Source organism: Eriocheir sinensis, chromosome 64, assembly GCF_024679095.1.
Source record: "Eriocheir sinensis breed Jianghai 21 chromosome 64, ASM2467909v1, whole genome shotgun sequence".
Classification (NCBI taxonomy): Eukaryota; Metazoa; Arthropoda; class Malacostraca; order Decapoda; family Varunidae; genus Eriocheir; species Eriocheir sinensis.
In genome coordinates, this window is record NC_066572.1 from 7,922,076 (window position 1) to 7,938,029 (window position 15,954).

The 15,954-nt window shown below is 42.4% G+C and overlaps 1 long non-coding RNA gene across 1 annotated transcript; it reads left to right on the top strand.

Annotated features, from left to right (window-relative positions):
* Positions 1–3,461: 3,461 nt before the first annotated feature.
* On the top strand, positions 3,462–15,707 carry LOC126987367 (uncharacterized). The gene is made up of 2 exons (XR_007740820.1): positions 3,462–4,605; positions 15,153–15,707. It is a non-coding gene; the product is annotated as an uncharacterized LOC126987367 (long non-coding RNA).
* Positions 15,708–15,954: the final 247 nt, after the last annotated feature.

Below are 15,954 nucleotides of genomic sequence, written 5' to 3' on the forward strand. Positions count from 1 at the left end.
CATGCCTGGTACATTGGTGCACCAATACGCAATAGAGGGAAAAAATATTTGTGGTCCGCGATTTGGTTTATATTTGTACCGTGGATTTTTACACTATACTACAGGCTATCCTCTCATAATGATACATAACTCCTCTCTCTGCAAAAGTCCAATGGACACTGGCGTGGTGGGCGCCGTGAAAGTTCCGCAGAGCAGGAAAGAGCAAGGAAGGTAAAGAAGAGGTAATGTCACTCGCATAGAACGTGAAGAACCAAAATTCGAAATGAGCTTTTTTATTAGGAGCTCTTGGATGCTTTTAATGTTATAAACTATTAAAATAAAATAAAATAAGATGACGATTTTTTGTTATTTATCGTATTAAGCAATTGTTATTGAATAAAAAATAGAAATAGAAATGTTAATGAGAACCCATCGTGGACGGTGATTGGCTGGCGTCACGATTATGCTCCGGCCGGGGCTCCGGCCCTTCATCAAGCCTTAAGCCCCGCCCCTTTGTTGCAGCACGACGGCAACTTCCTTGGCACGACGTTTTATCGCACTTGTTTGGTGTTTTTTTCCACATTTTTTTGGCATGGTGTCGTGTGCTGTAGCTACCTGTGTATTCAGATGGAAAAACAAGAAGAAATATATAAGCTTTCATTCATTTCCAAAGACCAAAAAACTAAGAAAAAAATGGATAGAAGCGTGCAAAAGGAAAGACCTAAATAAATACAATGACATAAAGAAAACCCACATGATCTGCTCAATGCATTTTAGTGCTGCGTGTTTTCATTTTCATACAACATATGAAACCATAAAACTATCAGTATTACCACACTCCTGCCCAACACTAAACCTGCCAGGACTGCAGCGCACCATTAAGAACTTCATTTCTTATGAGGAACACATAGAGTGAGTATTAATATTATTAATCAAAACATACAGCTACCATGACTGGGTACAGATCCATCCACTGTACTATAAGCTGGAGATGTTTGCTGAATAAAGCGTCAATCATATCATGGTCATATAGCGACAAGGTGATTTTAATTGAAGGTTGCAATGATATTGAGCACCCCACACCATTATTATTATTATTATTATTATTATTATTATTATTATTATTATTATTATTATTATTATTATTATTATTATTATTATTATTATTATTGGCATAGCTGGGTCATGTTATATCAATGAAATACACTAGGGGACACTCGATAGCAAAAAGTTAAAAGATAGTTTAGTCACCGCAAAAAGAGAGCAACTGGAGTTAAAAAAAAACTTACTTATTCGATAGGTAACTCTCCGAAATTATTGTTTAACGCTAAAACGTGAACATAAATTTTATCTTTATACATAAATTACCGGTGATTTTAGTGAACCTGAGAGAGAGAGAGAGAGAGAGAGAGAGAGAGAGAGAGAAGAGAAGCAGTGTTCTATGCACTCGCCACGGAGCCTGCAACAAGGGGGCGTGGCCAAGCCTGGCTAGGCTAAAGAGTTGCCAACGAGTGATTTCCTCCCGCCGCGCATGACTCTACCTCTTCTTTACCTTCCTTGGGAAAGAGCGCTGAGTTGCCAAACGCGATTAATGTGTTAACAGACCTTAAAACTATCAAGCTTGCAGCTTTGGTCGCTGGATATTGTCCATTTATGTGTAGTTCTGTCTTAGTATTGTTACGAATATCGCTTCAGATTTATTTAGGTTAGTTCAAAAGACATATTTATCAATGAATATATTATTGCATTAGCTTATTATCAGTACACGCACTATTTGCCTGACCCGGTGGCCTGTGGCTTGCCTTCGGTGCACCCACCACCGCCCTGATCCCTCCCACCAACTTCAGTTTCCCCGTCCTAGGGCTCAATGCATTCAGGCTAAAAATCGGGCAAACAGAGTACTAGGTTTCATCTCAAGGAGCGTGAGCAATAGGAGCGCTGAAGTCATCCTCAAACTTTACTTAGCACTAGTTAGACCTCATCTCGATTATGCAGTTCAGTTCTGGTCCCCCTATTATAGAATGGATATCAAGATGTTAGAATCTGTACAGAGGAGGATGACAAAGATGATTCAGGGGGTGAGAAACTTGCCTTATGAAGACAGGCTGAAGCAGTTAAATCTACACTCTCTAGAAAGGCGAAGGTTGCGAGGAGACTTGATCGAAGTTTATAAATGGATGAAGGGATTTAATAAAGGGGATGTCAATAAAATTTTGAGAGTGAAAGAGCCAGGTAGGACGCGTGGCAATGGTTTTAAGTTAGACAAATTCAGATTCAACAAAGACATAGGCAAGAATTGGTTCACCAATAGAGTGGTGGATGAATGGAACAGGCTTGGGAGCCATGTTGTGGGTGCCAATACCATAGATACATTCAAGAAGAGGTTAGATAAAGCCATGGATGGTGAGGTAAGGTGGGGTTGAGTGTACAGGAGCTGCCTTGTATAGGCCAACCGGCCTCTTGCAGACTTCTTATGTTCTTATGTTTTTTTTTTTTTTTTTGTTTTTGAGCCCCTGACTTTGTGTCCCAATGTCCACCACTGGTGTTAGTGTTGAAGTGAGGCATCGAGACAGTTGCTGTGGTCAGTACTTGTTCCGTCCCTGCTGCCGCTGACTTAAGGACTCCTTGGTGTATCCCTCGCCTTGCCTGCTCAATTGGTCACTGAGTGTGGCTTTGAAGCAACCTTGCCGCCTTCTCCAGCATCTCTGAGGTTCCTCAAGGCCAGCCAACTCCTCACATCCAGAGTAGTGTTGCAGTGGAGGCTGCAAGGCGGGACAGCAGCTGGAGTGGCTGGGATCAGCAGGAGCAGACTGCTACTGGTGTGAGGTTCAGGAGTGATAAAAAACACCACCAACACAACCACCAACAACAACAACAACTGATGGCCTCTTCATCCACAAAGGGAGAAGTTTGAATTTCAGAAGTGTGAGAAGATCTGAGAATGAGAGCAAGTTTACTGACCAAAGCCAAGAGTGTGAGAAAAGACATGCAGGGAAGGATGACCTCAACAAATACACCCACACACTCTGGTGTAAGACCTCATGAAAGTCGGGAGTGTGGCAAAAGGTTTAGTAATAGGAGTAACCCCAAACATCACACCCTTACACACACTGGTGCAAGAAACCATGAGTGTGAAGTTTGTGGGAAATGTTTCAATCAGAAGGGTCACCTCAACACACACACCCTTACACACACCAGTGCAAGAAATCATGAGTGTGAAGTTTGTGGGAAATGTTTCAGTCAGAAGGGTAACCTCAAATTACACACTCTTACACACACTGGTGAAAGAAATCATGAGTGTGAAATCTGTGGAAAATGTTTCAGTCAGAAGGGTAACCTCAAATTACACACTCTTACACACACTGGTGAAAGAAATCATGAGTGTGAAGTTTGTGGGAAATGTTTCAGTCACAAGGGTACCCTCAAATTACACACTCTTACACACACTGGTGAAAGAAATCATGAGTGTGAAATCTGTGGAAAATGTTTCAGTCGGAAGAGTAACCTCAAATTACACCTTGTTACACACACTGATGCAAGAAGTCATGAGTGTGAAGTTTGTGGGAAAAGGTTCAAACTGAAGAGCATATTGGACAGGCACGTCTTCAGACACTCTGGTCATAAAGGGTTCAAGTGCGATGTTTGTGGGAAACGTTTCATGACTAAGGGTGAGATTGTCAGGCACATGAAGGTCCACTTCTCCTGAGGTGCTGTGCTGATTCAGTTCTGCTGTGTGTGTGAGTGCAAGTGGTTGTTGTGGTGGTGTTACAGGGCTGTGTGTAGCACAGAGAACAGAAAATATTCATCTGTTGGAACAAATGGTGACTGTGACGGCATGATCTGTTATTCACTTTCCACCCCAGGCTTCATGTGGTTGGTGGGTCCTGTGAAAGGTCTGATCTTTTTGGTGACTGTGCTGGGCTGGCTGTTGTGGCCTGGGCTTATTGGTCAAGTGTGTGTGTGTTAATAGTAATAATATAGTGTATTTGGTCTTGCCAGCCGCTAAGCTAAAAATGTACACATTATAAACACATTGTAAAGAACAGCAGGTAGGGGTTCAGGGATCTAACACATCAGTGGGAGGTTGGAATGATAGTGGTGGGAGGGTTGAGTGCAGTGTGGTGGTGCCGGGGAGTGGGAGGACATCCTCTTCCAGATGGTGGCAAGGTGTTAGTCCCAAGGTGTGACATTCATGTAGGTGTGAAAGAGGGGTGACGATATGATTGAGCACATGCTACTTGAGTGATGTATGTATATAAGAGAGAAAAGGGGATTATGGTAACAGTTGTGACTGAATGGAATAGGATGTTGGAGAGGGATGTAAAAAGGTTAAATGCATGCAATATTATTTCAGCTGAGGTCATTTTCAAAGCAGACAATTGTTGTCATTCAGTAGATCATGTCATTCTTAATCATCAGAAATCATTTTCAAGACTCAATTCTGACCTGTCACATTGCGTAGATCTTGTCATTCTTAGTCAGTTGAGGTCATCTTGAAGCCAACAATTCTTGTTTCATAGTTCAATTCTTGTCATTTTCCCTCTTTTTGTTCCTCAGATATATTTTTCAAATTAATATCATATTTATTTCCATTTATTTCATTTTGGGAGCAGGCATAAAGGCCAGGTTATGTTAGGTTACCATATATTTAGTTTAATTAGGTCAGATGAGGTTAGGTTACATTTAATTTGATTAGGGTAGTTAGTTTTAATTGTGTTCAATGAATGTGTAATATGCTTCAGTCAGGGACGTGCACAGGTAGGTTGCCCAGGTTGTCTGAGCAACTGCCGTTTTGCCCTTCTCGGCTGATGTTGCCCTTCTGAAAAATAGTGTTACGAATGTGTGTATTTTTTCCTAATATTATTTCCTCCAGGGACGTTATTATAGTCCCCGTTTCTTTTACCTCCTCCTCCCTAGTGCTGTTGCAAAAGTAACCAATGATATTTCCGCTTCCAACAAAACATTATTACACTGAAATTACCTATTTAAATATAAGTATTCATCAATCTAAAATTATTTTAACTATTTTCTCACATTTGAAAACTTATAATATTAGCTATCTAGCTAGTTAATTCATTCCCGCCAAAACGTACTTGAAGCGTCCCTCGCGGCGTCACAGTCACTTCCCCCGCGACCGTCGCGACGCCTTCACACACGTCCCCTCGCAGGTAAAACTCCCCCATATTCACCGTATTTTGTATAGTTAATAACCTTCGATAACATGTGCTGCTATAACAACTAGTGAGTTAAGGATCCCTAGAAGGCTGTGATAACTATGAATCCCATATTATACAGTTGACCGGGTGAAGTGAGGCATGTTGGGTATGATAGGCTGGACTGCTTGCATCACCCGCAGCCCAACACCCACCCTTCATACCGACTCACGATTTGCTTTTTTGTCCTGAAGATTTTTGTTGACATGACTCCCAATAGACGCCTCCTCTTTTGAACGTTTGCACTGTCAGCATATCCCTTATGTAAATATGTATATGGAAGTAAGCAAGTTTATTTTTTTCAATTTACCTAGAAATAGTGAGCTCAAGTGCTGAATTTTTGTTTTTGCTTATTTGTAATATTCTAATAAAGACAGTGTGCATAAAGTGCAAAGCCTGTTAGGGTGTTTTGTTGTTGTTATTGTTGTTGCAGTTTGTGTGTGTGTGTGGGGGGGGGTGGGGTTGCCCTTTTTTCAGGTTTGAGCAACTGCCCTCTAAAATTCCTGTGCACGTCCCTGGCTTCAGTTATATAATGTGTACTCGCCATTGCCAATGGAGCTTGGGAATAATAACACATGACTTAGTCATTCACTTTTTTTTATTGGATTAACCTGCAGTTTGAGTATTACAGCTTGATGTAGCACGTAACAGCTGATACAGCACAACAAATAAGTAATTACTGAGAAATCATCTATACAGGAAGGTAGTTGGTGTGGAAGAGAAATGGCTACTAACTCTGCCCTGTGCACAGGGGGTGATAAGTGGTGCCACAAAGAGATGCTCAGGGCTGAGAAATGTAAATCAAGTAGTGGTGCATTACAGGTGCCCAGTTTGTGAAAGACGGGACAGGAAACGGAGGAAATAGGTAACTGGAACTGTGTGGCAAAGCAGAAGGGAGGAAAGGACCTGCAGAAGCCACTGCCTCAACAGACTATTGGAAATGGTTTGACTATAGTAAGTCTGCTGGTCAACAGAAAAATATTCTTAATGTCGTGCCTGGCATGGGCACTCCTTAATAATGTTGGTTAATTATACCTCAAAGTAGAATTAATTGTTGATCACTTAAACCAGAGAGTAAAATTAGTAGTTCATTTACCAAGTCTAATAAGGCACCGTTATCGCACACAGGATTATCATCTGCCAAATAATATGGGTAGCGTGACTTTAACACTATTACTTAAGGTAAATATATTTGTTTAGAGATTCTGATGATGAACTAAGGGTCAAGGGACAGGATTCAACCATACAAGACTAAATTGTCGCTCATAACACCCGTACCACATGGAGGCGGGCGAGCGCCGAGCGTCACTAAGATCCAAACGGTACCGGTACTAGCGGCAATGCGCAGTGCCGAGTGATCATCAAGCTTCCCGGAACCCAAGTGATCATGAGGCTTCGCGGTACCAGTACCGATACCAGGTACCGGTACCTGGTACCGCGAAGAATCGATTCCTCGCAGTACCCGGTACCGGTACCTGGTACCGCGAAGCCTCATGATCACTTGGGTTCCGGGAAGCTTAATGATCACTCGGCACTGCGCATTGCCGCTAGTACCGGTACCGTTTGGATCTTAGTGACGCTCAGCGCTCGCCCGCCTCCATGTGGGATGGGCCCTGTGTGTAGACGCTGAGTCACTGCCCCGCTGACCGTCTCCCCAAGCTCCCACCATTTTGTCCTGCTTTCCGTTTCCATCACAGCTCCCGTTTCCATTATTTTATTATTTTATTTATTTATTGGAGTTACTGGATAATTCTTCATGTCCGATTCTTTTTCTTTTTTAGGTTGCTAATAAATATTTTTATTGTTATTAGACTATGATCGAGTACACCCATAATAACTATACATGCTATTTTTTTTTATTGAAAAAATAAATATTCACTTCATTCAGAGAGAGAGAGAGAGAGAGAGAGAGAGATTTACATAGATTTACATAGAAAATCAGACCACACAGACCCCATGGTCCAGACTAGGTGGTCTGTCCTTAAACCTAATTAGTGATTTTACATTAATCAGAACTAAACGATGCATTTCTACTCTAGTTGATATTAAGTTGAAGGAGAGAGAGAGGGAGTTTTCTTTACAGGAAATTTATTTGGGAATTTCATCAGAAGTCATTAAGAAAAAAAAAAAAAAATCCTTCGGGTACCGGTACCGGTACTAACGGTACCTGAGTTTTCTGTACCGGTACTACCGGTACTCAAATTAACGGTACTTGCCCATCCCTACCTTACATACTCTGACCATGTATTCTGATACTCATTCTCTGCCTCAATGTTTTCATGTCTTGGGGTCTTGGTCTTGGTCCTGGGTGTCGGTATTACACCAAGGCCATCTAGCGAGCCGACGCCAGCTGCTCACAGAGTTTCGTTCAGCTTTCCTGTCTTTCTTTTATATGTAGTCTTTGTTTGAACATCGCACGTACGGAGCAGCACTTGCGACCACAATGGAGGAATTAGGACCAAATGGTGAGATACGACCGGTTGAACATACGGCGCCAGGAAACCATGTACCGAATGACAAAGGAAAATGGCGATTCTCCTGCTGGCAACGTGATGAAAGCACGTCCTCACACCAAAGAAATGCTGCCAAGTCATACTCACTGAACGATCTGTCTCGTAACATGGACGTTATCACGCATCACCGAATAAAAAACTTCTGTATATAGCGTTTTGTGAAGTACAAAGGATAATGTATACTCACCCCCAAAAAATTCCTACATGTCGTCACACCTGGGTCAAAATGGCCACTTCCAAAACTTTATTTGACAACAAAATAACGTTACTGGAAACGCTGTGCCGAATGGCACAGGGCACTCATACCAGAGAAGTGAGAAGGAGCAGAGGACTGTGATACCCTCTCCTCAACAGGGCACCGACGCACTAATACATGCCCGTGAATGAGTTGAAAAATTCGGCCAAGGTTAACCACAGTGAGCGCGAGTTTCAAAACCCCTTAATTTTTGTGCCAAACGGCAAACGGTTTCCATTCTAGGGTTAAGCAGTATAGGATATACGTTGTCAGGTCCGGGGCTTGTATTTGTTTTAAGGGACTGGAGAGCTTTAAGGACTTCATCGGTAGTTATTACAAAGTTAGGCAATGCCTGCTCAAGAGGAGGAAGAATCTTCCTCCAAGAGAGCGACCCGCTGAGGGCCACTCCATGTATTATTCCTCCAAGGATAAAACTAAGCGTAAGGAAAAGAAAATACAAGAAATAAAAGACCATAAATAAAATGCATAAAAAGACAACAACTTAGGGCATAAAAAGTCTCCAATTAGAAAGAAAAGAAGAAAAAATAGGGAAAATAGGCAAATCGGAAAATAGGAAAACCTGAATATAGTGTGAAGAAGAGAAAAAAGAAGCAGATCATCACAAAAGAAGAAGAAAATACGGAAATAAAAGAAAAATGGGAAAAAAAATGTACTAAATCAGAAGAGGAAAAGAGGAAAATCTGAATCTAGGTACACAGAAAAAATAAAGAATCAAGGACCTAAGAAGATGTGCAAAGAGGAGATTTGATTGATTGATAGTTTATTGTTGCAGATAAACAAGAGGAGAAGGGAGAAGAAGAAAACAGGGAAATAAAATAAAGAAATGGGAAAATAGGTCAATCGGAAAGGATAAAATAGGAAAGTCTGAATACAGGGAGACAGACAAGTGAAACAATCAAGGAGCCAAGAAGCTATAAAGGAAGGAGAAGAAGAAGAAGAGGAGGAAGCAAACAAGTCCCCTGTGACATCAAGATCAAGGTCGAGGTCCGCCGCGTGCCCTGAAGTGCCCTGGCAGTGTTTCTCGTGGAGGAGGAGGAGCCCCTCGGCGTGCAGGCCCCCAGGGTGAGTGTGCGGGTGGTGGAGGGCCAGGGTGTGGACGGGCTACACTTGGGACAGGAAGGAGGGGAGGGCCAGGGTGTGGACGGGTTACACTTGGGACAGGAAGGAGGGGAGGGCCAGGGTGTGGACGGGCTGTACTTGGGACAGGAAGGAGGGGAGGGCCAGGGTGTGGACGGGCTACACTTGGGACAGGAAGGAGCGGAGGGCCAGGGTGTGGACGGGCTACACTTGGGACAGGAAGGAGGGGAGGGCCAGGGTGTGGACGGGCTACACTTGGGACAGGAAGGAGCGGAGGGCCAGGGTGTGGACGGGCCACGCGTGTGTAGGGTTGCCACCCTGACCTCAGGAAAATACCAACATCTTACTCTCCAATACGGAACTAACTGTATTTTAAGTTATGGGTCTTGTCTTGTTGCAGTGTAGGTGATGTTCACTTTGGGCGACTTGGGAGTCCACCGCCCCAACACTGTGCCCTACTCCTAGGGCCGCTTTCACTTTATTTGTTTTGATCGTTACCAATGGTGGTGATCAACGCATAGTTTTCCACGTGAAACTGGCCTATGGGGTAGTGGTAGAGGAGGTGAGAGGTGTTGAGAGTGTGTGGTAAGGTGCGGGGCTGGGCTCACCCCGCAGCCGCCACTACCCCATAGGCCAGTTTTACGTGGAAATACTATAGCGGCAATCACCGCCATTTGTGACGATAAAAACAAACAAAATGACTGTGAAAGCGGCCCCTAATGTGCCTCAGCTGGTCAGGGAGGGAGCTACTCTCTGCCCCCCTTGGAGTAGTCGCGTGTAGGACAGGGGGCTCATCAGGGATCCCCTGCAGAAACAGGTCAAATTTTCTCCTGAAGGTCTCCATGCTGCAGTTTGAGGTGTCCCTGATCTCCCTGGGCAGGCAGTTGAATAGTCTTGGTCCCTCGTTGGTAAAGCTGGCAGCATGTATGGACCTAAGACATTGACTGACTGTTTCAATGGATGTCCTGGGGCAGGTGCGGCCAAATTGGGGGTGTGTCTGGCGTGTTATCCCTCCTTCAGTTTGTGGTGATGGGTTAGGCACTTGCTTCTTCAGTGTTAATTATGTAGTACTATCTCTTCGTCTTTGGAGGGAGTAGAGTTGCAGAGTCTTGAGCCTGTCCCAGTAACTCAGATTTTTCATTGAGTTCAGCTTCCTTGTGAAGACCCTTTGTGTCTGTTCCAGTCGCTTGATATTGTACATTTTGTGTGGGGACCACAGATGGCACAGGTATTCCATTTTCGACAACACCAGGGACTTACAGAGCGGGAGGAGGTGTTCGGGTTCCCTCGTCTTGAAGGTGCAGAGTATCCATCCTGTCATCCTGCTGGCCGTCCTTGTGATGTCAATGTGCTCAGTGGGTGAAAAGTCATTACTAACTAGTACCCCCAGGTCATGTACGGAGCTCTTCTCTGCAATTTCTTGACCTTTCACCTGGTACTGTGATCTTGAGGTGGCCATTTTCCCCATATCTTATTAATTCAAATTTATTTTTGTTCAAAGACATGTTGTCCTAACCTAACCCACTACCTAACCCAGCCCTAAAATTGGCTGAGCTGCCATGACTGACAGCACGCTTGTGATTCGCTGGGAGTCCAATGACGTCATCGCAATACCTATGACAAAAAAGCCCACCTCAAGATCACCCACCCACCACATTGACCTAGGGCATTTATGGTGGGTTGCGCTATGCCACCACCGCCTACAATTAGCTCGAATTAGGGGTTTTATGGCGAGCCCTTTTTAGGGTCCACCGTACCACAGCCACGACTCGTGAAAGCCTAAAAAAGGGTCTGCCCACATTCTCGGGTTAAGGAGGGCGCCCGGGGGGGTCCCTCCTGGGCACACAGTATATCCTATGGCTTTGAAATTTAAGTATGTTGTTTGTTGGTGTAAGTGTATGACATTCTGTGAAATTTGGGTGAATGTGTAGAGGAGACTCAAACAAAGCATAAAATCTTATTTTTGTTTCACAGACTTTAATTTTTAGTTAATTACTTTGAAAAAAAATACCATAGAAACTTTGTGTTTAGATCTACATTTCTCATTTTGTAATTTTTTTCATTTTTTGTTCTGGCTTAAAAAAATTGAAATTCATTTTCACTAATAATTTTCTCCACTTTTTCTACCGTTTTCTTTTTACATTTTAAAAAATGTACAAGAAGAAAAATTGCCGTTTAGTTGTAGATTATATTGATACCTTACAAAAGACTGTCAGACGTTTTGTCGATTTTGTGAAATTTTTTGAAGTGTAAAAAACAAATTTTCAAGATTTTGGCTCCTTAAGATTTTTTTTCCATTTCATGTGTCTTGCCATTTGTATTCATTTGATTGTCATGAAATGTTCACATATGATTGTTTATACCTTGTTCACTTACTGGGCCGCCAGTGTGCTGAGCAGATGTTTCACTTGTTGCATATTGGTACATCTGTGGCCCGAATAGCCCTTTCTATAAACTTTTACAAACATGAGTATATAAACAATTTGTGGGTAAATTTGTATTTATTATGACTGCAGATGTGTTGCAATGGTACCAGGTAATAAGTTGAAAATGATAAGGTAATAATTATATAGCTATGTAAAGGCATCCAAAATACATTTAAAGTTTGGTGACATTTTGCTTCCAAATATAAGCATTTCATTATGTAACAGTAATCAACTGTAGAGGCAAATGCCCCTCATATCAAACAACGTAAAAAAAAAAAAATCCTAATAAATGAAAATCTTGCTTTCATAACAGAAAAAATAATGCTCCACTACTTACTAGTACTTGGAATATTAGATTATCCCAATGTTTGATTTATTATAGTGTATTTTACTGAACTGTAGAGGGAAATACCACTCCGCAAATAACGTAAAAAAAAAATTCCTGATAAATTAAAATTTTGCTCATAACAGAAGAAAATAATGTTCCCCATCCTGCTCTTCATCTGTTTCTAACTCGTCACTTTCCTCGGAGAGCTCATCATCTGGGTCATCTGAACTGACAAAAAACCTGAATCATCTGAATCACCAGATGAGGTATCCGATCGCCCTCCTTAAAAGACGGTCGGGTTCATTTCTGTTGAAAAGGAGGGAAAAAACATTATTAATAGTTTTTTTATGTACAGCTCATCAAAATGTAAGATATTGTATCGACACAAACTCATATAATAATCATAAAAACTGCACCAAATAGCAGAACAAGACTATATCGTCAGTGCTTCGCGAACTGGTACATATATGCGCCAACCCATGCCTGGTACATTGGTGCACCAATACGCGGCAGAGGGAAAAAATATTAGTGGTCCGCGATTTGGTATATATTTGTACCGTGGATTTTTACACTATACTACAGGCTATCCTCTCATAATGATACATAACTCCTTTCTCTGCAAAACTCCAACGGACACTGGCGTGGTGGGCTCCGTGAAAGTTCCGCGGAGCAGGCAAGAGCGCTGAGTTGCCAAACGCGATTAATGTGTTAACAGGCCTTAAAACTATCAAGCTTGCAGCTTTGGTCGCTGGATATTGTCCATTTACGTGTAGTTCTGTCTTAGTATTGTTACGAATATCGCTTCAGATTTATTTAGGTTAGTTCAAAAGACATATTTATCAATGAATATATTATTGCATTAGCTTATTATCAGTACACGCACTATTTGCCTGACCCGGTGGCCTGTGGCTTGCCTTCGGTGCACCCACCACCGCCCTGATCCCTCCCACCAACTTCAGTTTCCTTACCAGTCTTTTTTTTTTTTTTTTTTTTTCAGCACATGACTTTGTGTCCCAATGTCCACCACTGGTGTTAGTGTTGAAGTGAGGCATCGAGACAGTTGCTGTGGTCAGTACTTGTTCCGTCCCTGCTGCCGCTGACTTCAGGACTCCTTGGTGCATCCCTCGCCTTGCCTGCTCAATTGGTCACTGAGTGTGGCTTTGAAGCAACCTCGCCGCCTTCTCCAGCATCTCTGAGGTTCCTCAAGGCCAGCCAACTCCTCACATCCAGAGTAGTGTTGCAGTGGAGGCTGCAAGGCAGGACAGCAGCTGGAGTGGCTGGGATCAGCAGGAGCAGACTGCTACTGGTGTGAGGTTCAGGAGTGATAAAAAACACCACCAACACAACCACCACCAACAACAACAACTGCTGGCCTCTTCATCCACAAAGGGGGAAGTTTGAATTTCAGAAGAGTGAGAAGATCTGAGAATGAGAGCAAGTTTACTGACCAAAGCCAAGAGTGTGAGAAAAGACATGCAGGGAAGGATGACCTCAACAAATACACCCACACACTCTGGTGTAAGACCTCATGAAAGTCGGGAGTGTGGCAAAAGGTTTAGTAATAGGAGTAACCCCAAACATCACACCCTTACACACACTGGTGCAAGAAACCATGAGTGTGAAGTTTGTGGGAAATGTTTCAGTCAGAAGGGTCACCTCAACACACACACCCTTACACACACCAGTGCAAGAAATCATGAGTGTGAAGTTTGTGGGAAATGTTTCAGTCTGAAGGATACCCTCAAGAAACACACCCTTACACACACTGGTGAAAGAAATCATGAGTGTGAAGTTTGTGGAAAATGTTTCAGTCGGAAGGATACTCTCAAATTACACACTCTTACACACACTGGTGAAAGAAATCATGAGTGTGAAGTTTGTGGAAAATGTTTCAGTCGGAAGGATACCCTCAAATTACACACTCTTACACACACTGGTGAAAGAAATCATGAGTGTGAAGTTTGTGGAAAATGTTTCAGTCAGAAGGGTAACCTCAAATTACACACTCTTACACACACTGGTGAAAGAAATCATGAGTGTGAAATCTGTGGAAAATGTTTCACTGAGAAGGGTACCCTCAAATTACACACTCTTACACACACTGGTGAAAGAAATCATGAGTGTGAAATCTGTGGAAAATGTTTCACTGAGAAGGGTACCCTCAAGAAACACACCCTTACACACACTGGTGAAAAAAATTATAAGTGTGAAGTTTGTGGGAAATGTTTCAGTCGGAAGGGTACCCTCAAATTACACCTTGTTACACACACTGATGCAAGAAGTCATGAGTGTGAAGTTTGTGGGAAAAGATTCAAACTGAAGAGTATATTGGACAGGCACGTCTTCAGACACTCTGGTCATAAAGGGTTCAAGTGCGATGTTTGTGGGAAACGTTTCATGACTAAGGGTGAGATTGTCAGGCACATGAAGGTCCACTTCTCCTGAGGTGCTGTGCTGATTCAGTTCTGCTGTGTGTGTGAGTGCAAGTGTTTGTTGTGGTGGTGTTACAGGGCTGTGTGTAGCACAGAGAACAGAAAATATTCATCTGTTGGAACAAATGGTGACTGTGACGGCATGATCTGTTATTCACTTTCCACCCCAGGCTTCATGTGGTTGGTGGGTCCTGTGAAAGGTCTGATCTTTTTGGTGACTGTGCTGGGCTGGCTGTTGTGGCCTGGGCTTATTGGTCAAGTGTGTGTGTGTTAATAGTAATAATATAGTGTATTTGGTCTTACCAGCCGCTAAGCTAAAATGTACACATTATAAACACATTGTAAAGAACAGTAGGTAGGGGTTCAGGGATCTAACACATCAGTGGGAGGTTGGAATGTTTGTGGTGGGAGGTTTGAGTGCAGTGTGGTGGTGCCGGGGAGGGGGAGGACATCCTCTTCCAGATGGTGGCAAGGTGTTAGTCCCAAGGTGTGACATTCATGTAGGTGTGAAAGAGGGGTGACGATATGATTGAGCACATGCTACTTGAGTGATGTATGTATATAAGAGAGAAAGGGATTATGGTAACAGTTGTGACTGAATGGAATAGGATGTTGGAGAGGGATGTAAAAGGTTAAATGCATGCAATATTATTTCAGCTGAGGTCATTTTCAAAGCAGACAATTGTTGTCATTCAGTAGATCATGTCATTCTTAATCATCAGAAATCATTTTCAAGACTCAATTCTGACCTGTCACATTGCGTAGATCTTGTCATTCTTAGTCAGTTGAGGTCATCTTGAAGCCAACAATTCTTGTTTCATAGTTCAATTCTTGTCATTTTCCTCTTTTTGTTCCTCAGATATATTTTTCAAATTAATATCATATTTATTTCCATTTATTTCATTTTGGGAGCAGGCATAAAGGCCAGGTTATGTTAGGTTACCTTATATTTAGTTTAATTAGGTCAGATGAGGTTAGGTTACATTTAATTTGATTAGGGTAGTTAGTTTTAATTGTGTTCAATGAATGTGTAATATGCTTCAGTTATATAATGTGTACTCGCCATTGCCAATGGAGCTTGGGAATAATAACACATGACTTAGTCATTCACTTTTTTTTTATTGGATTAACCTGCAGTTTGAGTATTACAGCTTGATGTAGCACGTAACAGCTGATACAGCACAACAAATAAGTAATTACTGAGAAATCATCTATACAGGAAGGTAGTTGGTGTGGAAGAGAAATGGCTACTAACTCTGCCCTGTGCACAGGGGGTGATAAGTGGTGCCACAAAGAGATGCTCAGGGCTGAGAAATGTAAATCAAGTAGTGGTGCATTACAGGTGCCCAGTTTGTGAAAGACGGGACAGGAAACGGAGGAAATAGGTAACTGGAACTGTGTGGCAAAGCAGAAGGGAGGAAAGGACCTGCAGAAGCCACTGCCTCAACAGACTATTGGAAATGGTTTGACTATAGTAAGTCTGCTGGTCAACAGAAAAATATTCTTAATGTCGTGCCTGGCATGGGCACTCCTTAATAATGTTGGTTAATTATACCTCAAAGTAGAATTAATTGTTGATCACTTAAACCAGAGAGTAAAATTAGTAGTTCATTTACCAAGTCTAATAAGGCACCGTTATCGCACACAGGATTATCATCTGCCAAATAATATGGGTAGCGTGACTTTAACACTATTACTTAAGGTAAATATATTTGTTTAGAGATTCTGAT